General features: G+C 47.1%; 1 protein-coding gene across 1 annotated transcript in view; it reads right to left on the bottom strand.

Moving 5' to 3' along the window:
* The window catches only part of Ncapg2 (non-SMC condensin II complex subunit G2), an 83104-nt gene extending 68959 nt beyond the window's left edge, over positions 1-14145 (bottom strand). Inside the window, exon 1 of the mRNA XM_052739181.1 lies at positions 13965-14145. The gene's annotated coding sequence lies outside the window, so the exon portion shown is untranslated. The remainder of the gene's footprint in view (positions 1-13964) is intronic.
* Between the last annotated feature and the right edge of the window lie 814 nt (positions 14146-14959).

The raw sequence follows: 14959 nt of genomic DNA, 5'->3' as shown, positions 1-14959 counted from the left end.
AGAGAAGGGGGCGCTGGGGAGAAATCGGGGAGGACTGGAGGAGGGGAGAGGAGCCAAAGAGGCAGAGGGAGGACTGTGGAGAGGAGGAAGAGACTGGGGCGTGGTGGGCGGCGGGAGACAGTAAGACAGGAGGCCGCCGACCAAGGAGGAAGAAGGGGTGTGATGTCAGGGCACCCCCAGGGAGAGGCTTCAGAAATGGGAAGAAATAATGTGTGTTTTCTTACGAGTCCGCCATCTCGGGAGCTTTTTACAGCATGACACAGATAAGGACATGGGGAGGAGCCCACTGAGGGAGATGGGAGCCCAAGCCTGCACCAGGATTCAACAGCAGCAAATGGTGCTCAGGCTCATGGCCGGGACTGGGCAGCACTCCACAGCCTGGCAGAAGACTGGTCCTAAGCCTGCGTCTGTTCATGCCCTGTCCTCTGTGGTTTCCTGCACCTGGAAACCAAAGCCAGCCCTCCAACCCACATACCTCTCCTTGACTCCAGTCTACCCTCTCCCCACCTTGCAGAGCCCTCTCTCCCTCAGCCAGTCCCCCTTCCCAATTCAGCTCTGCTTCACATGAAGTCACTGTTATCAGTTCCTGGAAAATCTTTTCAGAAATATTTCCTGCATTTTTTTTTTCCTTGCTCAAAATGTCCAGAGTGAGTTTCTGTTGCCTGGATTGAACTTAAAGGACTTAGGTGTTACCCAGAGGCAGCCTGCCTACCCAGTATAGGACCAGATGTCTATTGACTGAGAAGGCCAAAATAATGTGTATTTAACTTGATATAGCCAAAGTGTAGTCTCAGCGGTATAAAATGATAGTGGGGAGAGGGAAATGGTTAGTTAGGAAATCTGAGGTAGTAAGCAGAGCCAGAGACGGGGTTGACCATCATCTGTACCTCTCACCTGCTTCATTATACAGGGGCCCCTTAATTTCTGGCCACCTCTCTCTCCACAATTCCTCAATCCCTGTGGTCCCTTGAATTTGGATACCCTACTTTTCCACTCTTGCAGTTTCGTCTACAAAGTTTGAGCAGCCCGCCTGAGGCCAGACTCCCACATTCAGATTTGCCATCACTGTTCTGAGCATCCTGCTCATTCCCATTCAGGTTTGACTCCTGTCCAAAAGAAATCCCAGTTCCCACTGCCTTTCTCCCCTTCCTCACTCACTTTCGAATTCCTGACTGGTACACTTCTGTTAAGAAATGGATGATGAGTTTAGCAGTGAGTTCTGAATATTCAAAGCTAGTGACACAGACAGGTAAATAACAATTCTGTCTTCCTTAGTTTGCCATGTATTCAAAACAAAACAAAACTGAGAACAGGGCTCTTGATGTAGCTCAGTTGGCAGAGTGCTTTCCGAAATTATACAGTGCCCTGGGTTCAACTATTAGCACTGCATAAACAGATGCAACACACCTGTAATCGCAATACTCCAGGGATGGAAGCAGGAGGAACAGAAAGTGAGGTCAATATTGGCTACACAGTTCAAGACCTGCCTGAGATAAATGAGATCCTTTCTCAAAAAAATAAAAAACAATCAAAAAAATAAAACACTATCTACTTATGTTGTGGATTATCCACCAGAGAAGACTGCTCTGACATGGGTGTAAGCCAATAGAAAGCCTTTATTAGCCCACCAGTGACTACACTGGGTTTTCAGGATCCCAGTATAGCCCCAAGCCTTTCTCTGAGTGAGCTTTTAAACAAAAGCTATGCCTGGGTTGACATACTTCAGTGAACAAGACCTGCTAGTCAGAAGCAGAAGTACAGAAGCCAAATTGCAAGGTCAGTACATTTAGAGAATTTCCGAGATCTGTGGACTTGGATGAATTCGTTCTTGGTTTAGTTTTGGCAGGTAGTACTGTCTATGTGCTGAGTTCTACTGCCTGAATGGTACTTTCATCATGGAGGCAGCTGTACCATGGTTTGCAGCCTGTCACATTCCCCATGTGAATGAGTCAAATTGAGTCCAATCCAGGTCTGAGGGCGGTGGGGGTTGGACCTTGTCCCTGTATTCACACCCATAGTGCAAAACGTAAGACTCGGGAGGAGGTAGAAGGGCGGGGAGTGGAAGTGCCTGGAGCCCAATAGAACCTTAACTTCAATGGCTCCATAGTCCGGAGACAATCCATCTGGTAGCAATGTCTGTGACTTTCACTTTCTTGACCTGAGTGTGGTGGATCCATGATGTAATGCCAGCTACCACCACTGCCTTAGAAGAGTGAAGAGAACCGCCTTACAGGGTCCTTTCCAGGTTAGTTCCAGTGCCTCTTTGGCTACTCACTTGACCCAGACAATGTCACTGGACTCAAACAAAGGAAAACTGGTGGTGGACTCAGAGGTCAGCTGGCTCTCTCAGATCGTGAAGAGCCTGTGTGAGGAACTGGAGGGCCTGTAGTGTCTTGAGAAAGGAATGGTTATAGAGTTCTGACAACTGCTGGTCTCTGAGCCTGGGAAGCAGTCGGGGAGGTCTTTCAAACTTAATCTCGTAGGGGCAAATCCCTCCCTAGAGGAGGTGCAGCGGGCTGAAGCAAAGCAAATGAAACCCATCTTTTGCCGGGCTGTGGTCAGGGTATTGTTAGAGTTTCTTTTGATACCGTGTTTATTCTTTTTACCTGAAGTTTATATGCACAATGAAGTTTGCACTCTATGTCTAAAGCTTTAGCTTTTAATTGAGAGGTTTTGGCTGTGAAAGCCAGGCCATTGTCAGACTGTATTGCTAGGGAGGAAGCCAAATCAGGGGACCAGTTCCTGGAGGAGCTTTTTAGCTACTATCTGAGCAGTTCCCATCTGGACGGGGAACCCTTCTTCCCACTGGGAAAAGGTATCTATAAAAACTAGCAAGTACTTTCGTCCTCCCCCACCAGGCCAGATCTGGGCGAAGTCAGTTTTCCCAGAGTTTGCTGGTGTGTTGGTCTCTCATTTGGTAAGGGCTCTCTTGTTTTGGATTCACTTGAGCACAAACCTGGCATTTGGCTGAGATATCCTGCGCTAGGCTGTCCATTCTAGGTATAATATGCCTTGGTCTGAGCAACTCAGAAAGTTGTGTGGACCCCAGATGAGCATCCTGGTGAAAGTTGGTTACCAGAGTCCTGCTAGCTGTTTCTGGGAGATTGATCTTTCCTCTGGTGTCCTCCATCAACCAGTGGATTTCAACTGCATTTCTCCTTACCATAGAGTCTCAGGTAGTACTAGGGCATGGCACATCATTAGAATATCAATAGGCCCCAAGGGTCTTAGGGCCATTTTCTGTGGGTAGTCAGGTCAGCAGCCCAGCAGTGGAAGACAGCAATTCGCAGGGGAAGCCAAACACTCTGTAGGAGGGCCAAATTTTTTTCAGGTGGGGCAGGATCAAGGTGATGTTTTATTCTTTCAAAGTACCTTCAGCTATGATTTTTTTATTACTAAGAAATTTTCTATTCATTTTTACATACCAACCACAGATCCCCCTCTCTTCCCTCCTCCCACCCCCCAGCCTTCCCCACCAACCCACTTCCCATTCCTACCTCCTCCAAGGCAAGGTCTCCCATGGTGAGTCAGCAGAACCTGGGCCAGGATTTATTAATGTCCTTTTCCCCAGCATCGAGAAGCCCTCTTTCTCTATAGATCATACCATGGACATGCCAGGTAGTGAAAGCATACTGACTGATGGTCTGTGTAAATGATGGTGGACTTTCCTTTTCCACATCTGAGAGCCTGGGTCAGATCAATCAGTTCTGCTCTCTGGTCTGAGGTACCTGCCTCGGGCCCAGATTGTTTTGGTTAAAGGCACCACTGCACCTCCCACCTACCTGGTTTCATCTTCATCTCTTGACAGTCATGGGTGAAAACCTGCATCATCAGGCAGAAGAGTAGCAGGATTGATGGAGGTGGGTTTCTCAAACAGGGTGAGCCAGGAGAAGAGGCTGGGGCTAGGTCACACAGTCATTAGGTAGCCAGAGTTCTGGTGCTCCTCAGGGGAGGGCCTCAACCACATTGTGGGGTGCTGTGAGTATAAGATCTTGACCCAGAGTTAACTTGCTTGCTTTCTCTCACTAAACTAGCAGTGGCCGCCACAGCTCTTAGATAGGTGGGCCACCCTGTGGCCCCAGGAACCAATTGTTTGGACAGATATGTCACAGGGCATTGCCATGACTCCAAAGTTTGGGTTAATACCCCTTTTGTATTTTGTTTCATGGACAAACATATGAAAAGGTTCTAAAAGATTTGGAAGTTCTAGGGCTGGAGCAGAAGTCAGAGATGTTTTTAAAGCCTCAAATGCTTTTTGTTTAGTCTCAGTCCAGGTTAGGGGCTCAGTGCTCCCCTTTGTGCTGGTGTAGAGAGACCTTGCTATTTCCACAAACTCTGGTATCCAGAGGCAGCAATATCCAGGAACTCTTGAACCATCTCTTAATCTTTGGAGTTGGGATCTAAAGAATGGCAGCAACCCTACTCTGAGACAGGCTACTTTTGCCTCTCTTCAGCTGGTAGCCAAGATAGATAGGCTACAAAGTTGGGTTTTCTTAACTGACATTCTGTAGCTCAAGGTCTGTAACTCTTGCAGCAGTCCCTCAGTGGCCTTTTATCATCTATTTTCCAAGGAAACCTCTGACAGCAGGGCAGAAGTCTGCATTTAGTGCCTTCACATCCTGGGACGACCTGATCATCCACTGTCAGTTACCCACTGTAACCTCCCTCTGGATCTGACCATTTAAAAGCAAAGATGAGTTGACTCATCTCTGCCAATGGGAGGATGAAGGCTGTATCTTTCAGGTCCAAGACAATGTACACCTATTTCTCTGGAAGAAACAGAATTGTGAGAAACAGAGGCCCCAGGTGTAACATTAATCTTAAAAGGTCTTATAATAAAAAAACTCAGAGTCAGATATTGTAGTGAAAGCTGAAAGATCAGAGAAGCAGAACAGCCAGCCACTAACTTACCTCTATGAAATCCTCAGCCTCCAGAGAGTAAGTAAGTTCCTGTTTCCTCACACTTTATATACCTTTCTGTGTCCTGCCATATTGCTTCCTGGCATTAAAGGCGTGTGCCACCACTGCTTGGTTCTGTTTCTCTCATGTAGCCCAGCGTGGCCTTGAACTCACAGAGATCTAGACGGATCTCTGCCTCCTGAGTGATAGGATTATAGGTGTATGCCACCACTGCCTGACTTCTATGTCTAATTTGGTGGCTGGCTCTGTCCTCTGATCTCCAGGTAAGCTTTATTGGTGTACACAATATATCACCACACCCAGGTTTCTTCATAGGCAGGAGAGGTATATTCCACAGTGACCAGCAGAGCACCAGGATGCCTGTCTCTACAAGCCAGGAAATACAGACTGCAATTTCCCCCTTTTGACTCCAGGTTCATTGGGTATTGTTTAATCTGGACAGGGATAACTGAACTGGTTGTTTGAAAAATTATAGGAACTTGGTGTTGGGCCAGTCTTGGGGGGCGGGGTTGGATTTGTCCATACCCCTGGGAATCTTTGTTGTCAATCTGAGAGACAGTCCAACTGTAGTTTTTAATTAAAGGCAGAACTTTCAGCTAGGAGATATTCTTCTGACAGTGTAAGACACCCAAGTTTTGTTGGGTATCTGTAAGTCTAACTGTGTCATCATCAGAGAAGGTGATGGTAGCTTTTAGTTTATGCAAAAGGTCTCCTCCCAATCACTTCTCTGTTGTTAACAATGGTTCTCTGTTACCTTTTGAGCTGCCTCCAGCAGCTGGGACCTACTTATACTTTTAACTTTTATAACTTTTTTTCTAATATCTGGGGATGACTGGTTGACATGGGAAATCTTTTTAGCAGCTGTCTTTAATGCTCTTTAAAAGGACCTAGTGAAAATTGTTTAAAGTATCCTTGGTCAGATTGGACAGAAGGGAAAATCTGTGCTGTTCAGGGCACGTTGTCTAGCAGCAGTCCCGCTGCCAAACCCAGAGGCAAGTTTCCTGTTTTGTTTTTCAGAGAATGATGGGTTTTGAGTTTTCCAACTGTACAGATCATTGGTTAAAAAGAAGACATAAATCATAGAGGAGAAAGGAGTGGAACTTTCTCTGTTCCTTTGGGGTCAGCCCAGGGGAGCTTTTCCCTTCCCCAGGGCTGCTTAGAGCAGGCGTAGAGAGGAGAGGAGAGGATGCTCACATGGGGGAACTATTTTCCCCTCCCTGGCAGGGAGCCCTGGATAAGAGGTCTGGCTCCTCTCCACCTCCACACAAGGACCAACTCTGACCATGAGCAGGAGTCAAGCAACAAAACAAGCAACCACTCCCCACTCCTTGCTCCTGGAATGGAACAGATAGGTGGAGGTTTGTTGTTGTTTTGTTTGTTTGTTTGTTTTTTGCGGGGGTAGGGGAGTGTCTCTGGAAAATCTGGCCTAAGTAAAAGAATTCAGGTCCCTAACGGGAGCGGGCATAGGTCTTAAGCTGGGAGTTCTCACACCAGAGAACGCCACTGGTCAATATAGGGAAACAGAACCGAGAGAAACACATAGAAAGACACACGTGCACATTCAGATACCCAAACAAACAGAAGGGTCTGGTGACATCTCACATGGATCCCAGACACTGGATCAACAGCTGCGTCTGACCTCTCCTATGTGTTAAACAAAAGACATCTTAATCAGACTAACCTCTGGAGGCGAAAGACCAGGTGACTTTCTAATTTGTTTCCTTTTGGAGTAGAGGTGTCAGACCCCTCCAAAGCATTAGGCAGTGATTGATCAAAGGGAGCCCTGAAGACCTGGAACATCTCAGGTTGTGCACCCCCTAGAGTCCCCTGACCACCTTACTCTTTCACACTCCAAGGGGCTCCAAGACCCCAGTATCTTGAAGTCTGGGCTCTGGGGATCTTGCTGGGACTTCCAGATATGCTATAGGGTATCTACCAGAGAAGACTGCTCTGACATGGGTTTAAGCCAATAGAAAGTTTTTATTAGCCAGCCAGTGACTACACTAGGTGTTCAGGATCCCAGTATAGTCCCAAGCCTTTCTCAGGGTAAGCTTTTAAGCACAAAAAACCATGTCCTGGGTTGACATACTTCAGTTAACAAGAACAGTTAGCCAGAAGCAAAAGTATAGAAGCCAAAAAGCAAGATTAGTACCTTTAGAGGCTTTCCGAGATCTATGGACTTTGATGGATTAGATCTTTGTTTTAGTTTTGGCCAGTGGTGCTATGTGCTGAGTTCTACAGCCTGAATGGTACTTCCATCATGGAGTCACCTCTGTTCTTAAAACCTTACAATGTGGCTAATGAGAAAGGACAGAGTTAAAATTGGACCTCATAGCAACTAATTATAAAACAGACTGACATAGTTAAACTTTGATCATGGCACTATCTTTACTAATGGATCCAATGTGAAGTGCACAGCCTAGAAATGTGTTTATTTTGAATTGCATGGGTTAGACAATTACCTGACCTGGATTCAAATGATGTGAGGGTGTACAATGGATCTGTAGTCTGACTCCACAGCAATCCTCTCCAAAGAACACCACTGCTCTCAATTCCTTGAAAAATACACCCAGAAATATTTTCTGCCATACAAAATTCAGAAGCATGTGTAGTAGCATAAGCCTGTAATCCCAGCAGTCAGGAAGCTGAGGCAGGATGGTGGCTAGTTCCAAGCCAGTCTTGGATACATAAAGAGAACTTGTTTTTAAAAATCAGATCTTAGCCAGGCGGTGGTGGCGCACGCCTTTAATCCCAGCACTCCAGAGGCAGAGGCAGGCGGATCTCTGTGAGTTTGAGGCCAGCCTGGTCTACAGAGCGAGTTCCAGGAAAGGATGCAAAACTACACAGAGAAACCCTGTCTCAAAAAAAAAAAAAAAAATCAGGTCTTTAAAAAAAAACCACCTTTTTTTAAAAATATGTTTTCTTTTATTCGTTTATATAAAAGAAAAGTATTTAAAATTTACAATTTCATCATAATTGTGCCTAGGAAATGAGCACAATGAACTCTTATTATCTAGGAACCAATAGAGTCCTAATCAAAGTGAGTTCTTCAAAGCTATTCTGGACAAAAACCTTCCAGTGTGGGATGGCTATGAAGCGTTTTTGCCCTCTGTGGCCATCAGAGCTGAACAGGACTCTGCCAGTGATGAGTCATTGATTCTGAGAAAGTCTCACAGCTTGTGGCTAATTAGGGAGTGGTCATAGAAACATTTCTTTCCCTTTGGTGGTTTCCTGCTATATGATTTCTGAGAGTAAATTTGATACAGATAACAGATCTTCAGAGGACAAGAATTAGAGAAAAAGCAGAACTGAAAGTTTCAGGCGGGCCCGCTGGCTGGGCTCAACACACTCTGCAGTCCCCTTGCAGAGGGGGATAAGCCATGTTCTGGGACTCTCTTGTGATGGAAGAAGGGCTGAACTGTGGGAAACCCTAGGAAAAGGGACAGAGGTGAGGAGGACTGAGTCTCCTGGATGTGGCCACCCACTTCTCAGCTGAGTGGAACAGGGAAAAAGCTGGGTATCCAGGTTCAACTGCGACCTCAAAATTAAGTCCTATTCTTTCCTCTCCCGGCTTGTAATCCCCCTGATGTCCTTGACCTTTCTAGAAATGAACTCAAGGGACAAAGTGATGAGTAAAGGTGAGCCTGCCTGACAGTCTTCACGGTGCTGCAGCCACTGGCTTCTGAAAGGGACTGGGTGAACAATCTTCATTGGTAGTACATTTTCTTGCAAGAAATGCACGTGGTATAGTTTGTGTGGGGAGAATACTTTCCTACCATTAGGACAACTTCATCCTTTTCATCTGCACTGCTCTATTGTTTATGCCAGCAGAGAACGGTCAGTCCAGATTTAAAGCCTTCCTAAGGCTCACAAACACTGAATCTGGATTTGTATCATTATCTCCCACGGGAACTCTGGCTTGATACAAGTTTTGTGAAATATGCTTATAAGAGGCCTATGAGGTGCTAAAGATGCAGCTCAGCCGATAGTGTTTGCCTGGAGTCAATGAAGGCCCGGGGCCGGAAGTGATGGTGCATGCCTATAACCACAGCAGGAGAACTAGCAGCCTCTGCTGTGTGGTTAGTTCTCTGCTGGCTTGGATACCTGAGACCCTGTCTTTTAAGAAAAGTGACCATCACTCCATCTTCGAATTTTCACTCCTCCTTAACTGCTTCAGCAACTTAAAAACCTTATTTATATGCCAGTCTAAGTCATTCAGAGCCACCACAGCCTCTCCTAGCTCACAAGGATTATACCACAGAGCCCAACAAAGCCACAAAGCCACCAGTCTTGGGTTCCTCCTGAATTAACTTCTCTCTTAACTCTTTTATGAGACAGACCTATTCAGTCCAGTGCACCGAATGCCAAACGCTGTCTCCCTCATGCCCAACTTCCACAGTGATGCCTGTGTTTCCTCTGTTGTCTTCTGGTATTTGATATTCATGAGGACCACAATGAGTATAACCAAGTGTCTAGAATGGCTTGGATGGGCCTGTTCATTGGAGACTGGTTTATCTCATAGTACTTCAGATCTCAGAGCCTTAGTCTCTAGGAGTAACAAATGTTTATATTACTGAATTTCTGTGCATCCATGGCACTCAGGCTGATCCTATATGAAACATTTTATAGAGGGTCAGCAGGATCTCCAAAGGCCCACTGCTAACCCTTGTGAGCATGAAATATCTCACATACCACAGATAGACTAGGGACAGAGGTAAAGTTAAGGAGTTTCAGGGAAAATTTTTATCTTAGATGTACATTTGAAACTTTTACACTTATGGCCCTTGTAGTTGGGGAAGGGGGGGTCCCAAGACCAGGGAAAGGAAGAGAGGATGGGGAAAGGGGGAGAGATCCCACCCTCAGGAGAAGACAGGTAGGGAAACTTAGGCTGCTGGTTGACAGGAGTACCTCTCTGGAGTCCTTTTGACTTGTGACAGGTGAATTCAAGTTAATCCATATTGAAATGCAGATTAGAGAAAGGGCAGTAGATTTATGTCTTTGAGTTATAGTAAAATTTTGGGAATCCAAACAATAACATAGATGGGGAAAAGAAATCTGAAACAACTTTTCATATACCTTAAATTATTTCCTTAGACCCATGAATCATTTTCTAAGACCCTCATAACTTACTTAAGCTTTCAGAAATCTTCAGACCTTAAAATATTTTTAATTTGCATTTTAAATTAAAATTTAATTAATTTTAATTACAGACTTTCATAGCTTACTTAAGCTTCCATATCCTCAGACCTTCATAACTTGTATTTACATACTTTAAAACATTTTCTTAGACCGGAATTTGGTGAATAGGAAAGGTAGGGGGTTGTATAGTGGAGACAGGGTTAGTTCATTGACATACATTGTGGGCTTGGGTTCAGTTTTGTAAAAAAGTCTTATAGAAGTTGAGAGAGAGTGGGAATAGATTGCAAGTGGGGATCCCAGAGTTTATTGCCTAGATTTTGAGATGAGCAGAGAGGCTACAGCAGGAGCGTGTAGACAGGCCAGCCTCAGATGGTTTCGACTAGAGTTTTGGAGAGGTAAGTGACAGGGGCAAAGGTCAGTCCTAGAAAGTGCTTCAAGATCTCAAGGGTATAATCTTGTTTTTTGAAAGTGTAAAGATGGGAAGGTCTGCATAGATCTGGGAGGCAGAGGGCTGTGGCTGAAAGGAAATCATTTTTTGAGCTTAAAGAATTGTTTGTCAATGGGAGGAAGAGACTCATGGGGAGATCTAGAAGTCGCTTGGTATAAAGGAGGTACTAGAAATGAGTTTCCAGGGGCCGATGAGTGGAAGAAATTAGCCATTTCCAGAAAGGAAAGCAGTTTGGATTTCATTGAAGGCGGAGATAAGGAGGGACAATGGGCAAGACAGTCTAAAGTGAGGTGGTTATGGGTTGGGGTGAGAGAGAATCCAAGATAGGTGACAGGGAGAGGTGGGATCTGGTAACGTTTGGAGCTGAGGAAACTGAGGAGCAAGGTGGTGTCAGATTGACTCTCAGAGTGGGAAGGACTGCAAAGAAAGAGGTCATCTATATACTGAAGCAGGCAGAGGGAAAGGGGGGAAGGCAGGCCAGGTCCCTAGGACCTGGAAGGGGACCATTTGGAAGGGGACCACATGATGGGGAGGGACAACATCAGTGTTAATGGTAGAAAGGTCTTGGATTAGGCCTAAGGTTTTGTTTTATTATTATTATTATTATTATTATTATTATTATTATTATTATTGGACTGCCAATATGGGAGTATTGTAGGGTGGAGAAGTGGGGCATAGAAACTGCTTGAATAAAAGGGATTGGATGATGGGTTTGAAGCCTCTGAGGCTGGTTAAGGGTAGGGAGTATTGGGCTTTGGAGATACAGGCAGAAGGGTTTTTTTTTCGGTGTAATAGAGAAGCGTTTATGATGAGCAGCAAGGGAAGGAAGGGTGGTATCCCATACAGTGTGGTTTACTAAAGAAGTGGGCAGAGCATAAGAGGGGTTTTGGAATTATGGAGAGTGAGAGAGTGTACAAAAAGAGGCTGAGGAAAGGAAGAGGAGGGGTGTAGGTGTGTGTGTGTGTGTGTGTGTGTGTGTGTGTGTACGTGTGTGTTAATTTTGGAAAGGGTATCTCCTTCTAGTAAGGGGATAGGGCATGAGGGAATGAGGAGAAAGGACTGGGGAGAGAAAAAGCCTGTGAAGGAGCAAGTTAAGGGTTGAGTTTGGAGGGGTCTGGAGGACCGGTCATGCACTCTATGGGTGACAGAGAGGGGTGAGTGGGGTGAGTAAGGAATGTGATGAAGTGACTTGACATAGAGGTGAGATCCTAGGCTCTGGGACAGTGATTGGTGTGGATTTGGGCTGGTCAGATCACCAGAGATCTGAGAAGGATAAATTATAGTCGGAGGTATGGTCTATGTATTAATTAAAATGACAGTGACTTTGTCATTACTAAGACAGTAACCCTAGGTTCCTGAGGTCTGGATGGAGTGGTAGGTCTTCAGCTGTCATACAAGGCATTGAGCCTTTGGCTGTCAGACTCAGGTCAGAGAGATTTGTGTGTGTGTGTGTGTGTGGGGGGGGGGGACTTGGGAAAACTGACCTCACTTTGACCAGGCAGAACAGGGCAATTAACCCAAGAATGTTTACAGTTTGAGCAGAGCCCTGGCAGAGTGCAAGGTGTGGGCAGTTTTAGCTCAGTTTTATGGTTACCAAAATCCAGGGGGAACTGTCACCATTGTGCCCTGTCTACTTTGGAGATGATAGTGTTTGTGCTAGGCATGAATATGTCTCTATAATGGAAAGTTTAAATATTTTGAATGTCATATTCAGATCTCTAAAGAGTTGAGGATCATCTATCTAGCGTGTCTGATTTTAGGCTTAAATTTGAAAACATATATAAATCATATGTGAGTAGTCCAAGGGGTAGGAGAAGGGGAGGGGAGAAAGGGGAGGAGAGGGGGAGGAGAGGGAGGGGAAGAGGGAGGGGAAGAGGGAGGGGAAGAGGGAGAGGGAGAGGGAGAGGGAGAGGGAGGGGGAGAGGGAGGGGGAGAGGGAGGGAGAGAGAGAGAGAGAGAGAGAGAGAGAGAGAGAGAGAGAGAGAGAGAGAGAGAATGAGAAAGAAACTTCACAGAAGAGAAGTGAAGAGATTTTGGAAGTGTAGAACAGAGATTGGAAACAAAACACAGAGCAGGCAGTTCCGTGCAGGGAGAGAGAACTTTAGGATGGTAGCTGAGAGCAGAAGCTGTGGGACTGCAGGCCAGGGCAGCCAGATATGGCAGTCTGCAGGCAGGACTGCAGTTTCAGGCCAAGAAAGGGTTGAGAAAGTGGCTGACTAGGAGGGAGGCGGCAGAGGGGAGGGAGGTGAGAGGTGACAGGGCCACAAGTATATTGCACCTCCCGGAGAGAGGTGAGAGAAACCTAGAGAGAGATGAGAATGGAAGGGAAAAGGGAGCTGGTAAATGTCGGCTCGGTTCGGAGACACCTGGTTTGGGCGGATGAGAGAAAACGACCCCTTCCTGTGGGGATGGGCCGTGTAGAGTGCATTGGCCTAGCGAGGAATGGGCGGAATCAAAAAAAAAGTGGGGAATTAGGAAGGGAGAGCAGAGGCAGCCGTTGGCAGTGGCTGTAACAGCATAACAGCGGGTTGGCACAGGGGTGAGTGTGGGCGGGGACAGCCGTGGGCTGTGGGCCGCAGGGCTGCAAAGGGGGGGAGGAGGAGGGGGGAGGAGGAGGAGGAGGAGGAGGAGGGGGAGGAGGAGGAAGGGCCGTGGGCGGGGCCGGGCTCTGGGGAGTGCGTTGGGAGGAGGTGGGGCTCTGGATGCAGGCTGAAAGGAGGGGCCTTTTGGAGTCAGGACAGCTGGGACGCCAGCGGGCTCTTGGAGTGACTGGCAGTACTGGAGAGCTCCTGGGGCTGAAGGCCAGGGCGGCTTTGCCTGTGGGCAAGGAGACCGGCCAGGGGGGCGGGCCCGGAGCGCTGGGCTGTCTGTCTATCAGTCAGTCACCGTGTTTCTTTGGAGCCCTAGGCAGAGGTTTGGATGGCCAGTGGGAGAACAGAAACTGCAAGGGAAAAGCTTGGAGCCTTGGGGAAGCTTTCGGAAAAGCAGGGGGACAGGCGGAGGCGCTGGACACCTGGAGAAGGAGGGGAGGGAGGGGGAAAAGGAGGGTATATCTCCTTCGGTTCGTCCCCATAAAATTGTAAAGGTGGTCATTTTGTTTGATTTCCTAGGGAATACAAGGGCTATTTTCAATGTTAAGATGTATTAGTAATGTGTGTGAACTGGGTGGGGTTTTCAGTCGAGCTGGAGGGAGCAGATCCCATCACCATTGTTGGCTGGCGAGCCAAGATCAAGAGCCAGAAGGCCTCTGTGAGGGGAGGGGTCGTCCCGCAAGCTCACCTAGAGGGGCTACCAAAAGTGAAAGAAAACCCGCCAACCAAGCCGTACTGAACACTGAAGGCCGTGGTGGGGTGCGTCCTCCCCGCCCCCACAAGACAGAGCAGGGATGCTGGACACCCAACAGTTATCACCCGGTGTCTTGGGGGATGTTTAGGATGGCGAGTAAGGGGAAACTCACCAATTAGCTGCTGTTGGATGAAGTGAATGGGAGCCGGCCAGTCTGGAAAATGAGAACTGGGTTGGGGATCCTGTAGATCGAACCCAGTTATGATTCAATTTCCGGAACCAATGCAAGGGAGTCCTCACCCCCCACACCCGTTTGGTATGGGACACACCCAGACACCAATTCTCAGCACAAAAGAGATTTATTACCCTGGAGGGGCAAGCGGGGGGGGGGGGGGGGAGTGGGGGAGGCTGCAAAGGCAGACAGCAAGCAGAAAAGTGTGTGTGTGTGTGTGTGTGTGTGTGTGTGTGTGTGTGTGTGTGTAGTGTGTTTTTAAGGAAAAAAGGGGGAGTCTGTGCTAGGGTGAGTTCGTAACTCCTGATTGGACATTTTGATCATTGGACCTTGGTGTTTAGTCTCAGGAATGAGTCAGTGGCCAAACAGGGAATGGACCTTGGGGGCTAGCTTTAGGAATGTAATCTAACGGAGAAGGGCGGGGCCTGTCAGCACCGTGTTTGCCGTGGACAGGCCTCACCATGGTCTCCTTACAACTGTCCCACATGTGCTACTTCCATTGTTGCAGCATACTCTCTAGTTCATTAGCCATTTGGAGAGCATCCTGTACTCAAACAGCAGATCCCATTCACCAAGGAGGTCCATCACTCCATACTGCGCAGAAGATGACCACCCTGGGATTCCTTCCCTCACCACTCAACCTTCAGACAGCAGCCTCAGATGCATAGCTTATTACAGGAGACATACAATTATCCTTCTGAGACTCATCTCTGGCTCTGCCAAGGCCCTGTTTGGGTGCCAAGCTTTGTATAACTTTTCCTGGGCAGCCAATTTCTATTCACACTAGATACAAAGAGGAATAATAGAACAAATAAAGGATCCCATTCACGTTCACTGTGACAAACCAATGAGTTCCATGAGATGACTTACAGGAGCCTGGGTGAGACGCTACTTCCAGGAGCACATGTGACTTAGGCAGCTGCATCCCTGGTGAT

Source organism: Peromyscus californicus, unplaced genomic scaffold (assembly GCF_007827085.1).
Source record: "Peromyscus californicus insignis strain IS unplaced genomic scaffold, ASM782708v3 Scaffold_15__1_contigs__length_86483966, whole genome shotgun sequence".
In the NCBI taxonomy this organism is placed as follows: Eukaryota; Metazoa; Chordata; class Mammalia; order Rodentia; family Cricetidae; genus Peromyscus; species Peromyscus californicus.
Note: the sequence above shows the minus strand (reverse complement) of the source record. Positions and strands in the feature narration are given on the sequence as shown.